We start from the raw sequence: 3,147 nt of genomic DNA, 5'->3' as shown, positions 1-3,147 counted from the left end.
CTCTAATGCTGTTATTTTTTTTATACCCAAAGTCCCTACCACCTATTCATATGTGATCAGACGGAATGTATTTACTGTACATCCTCGTAAATAATTCGGTTTGTAACGGTGCACAACTTGTAACATTTGGACACTATAGAGCTCTGGCACATGACATCACACACAGGGCTGCCTTAAGTATGGGGTGAGGGGGCGTCCTGAGGTTGAGGGGGTTTCCCCCCTCCACCCCACAACCTCAAAAAACTCATCTTTCTGACCCCCTGTTCTAAAAACACAGTTTTTTCAACAGAACAGCAGCAATGCAAAAATTAATCCATTCTAAAAAATAATTGCGTTCATGAATACATGTCTGCGATGAGCACATGCACGTCTATGCGAATGTAACAGAGGCCAACCAACTTCCAAGAGAAGAATGCTGTCGGTCTGGGAAATTGCCTTTGCTTTTAGCTCAGTAGTCAGGACGCTCGCATCTCACACCGGTACCCTAGGTTCGTACCCCGCTCGGAGCAGTCAAAATCGGTGGTTCCTGATTTGGGTGGGGGCTCCTGGGCATCAGCCCAGGTAAGCCTTCGCATTAAGGTGTCATGGTCATACGTCCCAGCATGCAACCCACGAAAACAAACACCATATTGAAATGCAGGCAACAAACACGAGTGAGATCTTTATCAGTTGTTCAGACTATGATAGATATAAAGATAGATTTCTTTGTATAATTAAATACACTGTGAAAAAAAAAAGTGTCAAATTTACAGTAAAATACCAGCTGCTGTGGTTGGCAGGAATTCACCGTAAAAAATAGTCACAATGAATAGAACATCACGGTATGCTGATATTGAATCTGTTAAGTTTACAGTTGATAACTTTTTGCTTACCGTAAATTACTATGATAAAAACTGATAAATTGTTGACCTGTTTACAAAAAAACTATTGAATTTACGGTAAAATACTCGCAGCCGTGGTTTCCAGGAATTTACCGTAAAACAAATTAGGGCCAATTTTAGTGTTGCCAATCAGCCCAGAGAGAACCCACGCAGTTAGGGGAGAACATGGAAACTCCAAACAGGATGACCCTTAGCCTGGGAATTGAACCCAGGACCTTCTCACTGTGAGGTACAAGCGCTACCCACTGCCTCGTCACCAATACTAGTAACCGCAAATACCTGTGTTTTTGAGACACTTGAGCGGTAGATGAGGATTTTAACTTGAAAGTATTTGCACAACCTTTCCACTGGACAACTCACATCAAATTCCTTCAAGTGAGCTATTAGAAATGAGCCTCAAGACATGGCAGAACAGTGACACACGGTGCTTAGCGCTTGTGCCTCACAGTGAGAAGTTCCTGGGTTTGATTACCGGGCTAGGGGTATCTGTGTTCAGTTTGCATGTTCTCCCCGTGACTGCATGGGTCTCTCTGGGTACTGCAGTTTCCTCCCACCTCTGAAGACATGCACCCGGGGATAGGCTCATTGGCAACACTAAAATTGACCCTAATCTGTTTTACGTTGAATTCCTGCCAGTAATTTAACGAAAATTCTGTAGTTTTTTTTGGAAACGGGTTAACAATAAATCATTTGTTTTAATGTAAGCAAAAACAATTAACTCAATTCAACATCAACATATCGCAATGTTACATCGTGACTGTATTTTTTACGGTGACTTCCTGGCAACCACAGCTGCCGATATTTTATTGAAAAAAATTCAGGTTTTTTTTGTTTTTTTTAACTGTACAACAAAATTTTATATAAAGCACAGGATGAAATGGGGGAGCATTTTACTGTATTCCCAAAGATCTCGAAGTATGTCAGAAGTGTATTACAGCCATTAAAAATGTGAGAAGCGATCCAAATGATGGAATTTAATAAAACAGCTATATAAACTGCACTGTCACACTGTCTCAGCTCTCTTTACCAAAATATGAACATCACCGCATGATGCTGTAAAATTCTGCATTGCTGCAACCAACGATTATTTTGATATTCAACCAGTCAGCGATGATTTGGATGATCTGCTGGACACGTTTGAGTCAGGGACAAAATTTTAACTCACTTTTAAAACATACTCAATTGCTACAAAGAAAAAGAACATTGCTGAGAAACGAAGGGTTTTACGATAATACACAAAGTATTTAACCAATCAACTCCATTATGTAAACATGACATTAAGAGCAAAAATAGTTTTTATCCTACACAAAAGTGTAAACATGAACATTTCCTGGGGTCTATAAATACAATTTCTATAAGCGACGAGTTGATTGTTTTAATCGACGTTGTCGATTTTGTATCGTTGCAGCCATACTGTAAACTACAACCACGATGACATACATAATAAATACCTCACTAACTGACTTATTTATCAGGTATGTATGTGTGCAAACAACATATTACTTGTGAGGCAAAATCAAGTGTAAGTCGAATATGTATTTCTACAGATGCCAGGTCCAGATGAGTCTTGACAGTTCTCATCACGCTGTGTATATATCCTATTGGTGGGAAAGAGCGAGGAACGCAGTACCTGAGCTGCGATTGGCTAAAAACTCTGTCACTCAAAGATAAGAGCAGCGCTGATTGGCTGGCAAGTTTAGCCGAGCTCGCTGATTGGTCTCTAAATCCGCGTGGCAGCGAGGATGGCTGGTGCTGACGCTGTGTGACAATGGGAGTCATCGAGTTAAGCAACATCTGTGCCGAGTAAACACAATAACACGCTCGCCAAAGTGACTCTACACGGGCGGGAAAGCAGCTTTTGCGAGTAACAAGAAGGAGGAAGGCTGCTGTTGAACAAAGGGTAAGCTTTCTTCTGACAAGCGCGGCGACCGGTTAGCTGCTCCTGGCGTAGCGGGCTGCTGGCTTCGACGCTCAAGTAGACAAGAAGCTATTAAGCGTAAATGTTGGCTCGGTCTTCGCCAGCTTCATTCAATAAACGCCACACATTTGTTCGCTGGGACTGGACGACGTGTTGTTTGTTTGTGGAGCTCGAAGAGCAGCTGTGAGTCAACTTGTCCCCCCGGTACACTGCATTGCGGTGCCCCGACATGCCCACTTCAGCTTATGTCATATCTGGTTCATGCAAGACTGACATATGAACTCACACACGGTGCATTTGTGAAGATCATTTGTTAGACATTTATCCACATATTCCTAGCATGCTCAT

The 3,147-nt window shown here is 42.0% G+C and overlaps 1 protein-coding gene across 3 annotated transcripts in view; it reads left to right on the top strand.

Moving 5' to 3' along the window:
* The first annotated feature begins 2,633 nt into the window (after positions 1–2,633).
* The window catches only part of LOC133621114 (protein-serine O-palmitoleoyltransferase porcupine-like), a 32,013-nt gene continuing 31,499 nt past the window's right edge, over positions 2,634–3,147 (top strand). For all 3 annotated transcript variants that reach the window (XM_061983000.2, XM_061983015.2, XM_061982981.2), the window contains exon 1: positions 2,634–2,781. The gene's annotated coding sequence lies outside the window, so the exon portion shown is untranslated. The remainder of the gene's footprint in view (positions 2,782–3,147) is intronic.

The sequence above is a fragment of the Nerophis lumbriciformis genome, linkage group LG01, assembly GCF_033978685.3.
Source record: "Nerophis lumbriciformis linkage group LG01, RoL_Nlum_v2.1, whole genome shotgun sequence".
NCBI lineage: Eukaryota > Metazoa > Chordata > Actinopteri > Syngnathiformes > Syngnathidae > Nerophis > Nerophis lumbriciformis.
The sequence above is the reverse complement of the archived record's forward strand: the minus strand, read 5'-3'. Positions and strand labels throughout refer to the sequence as shown.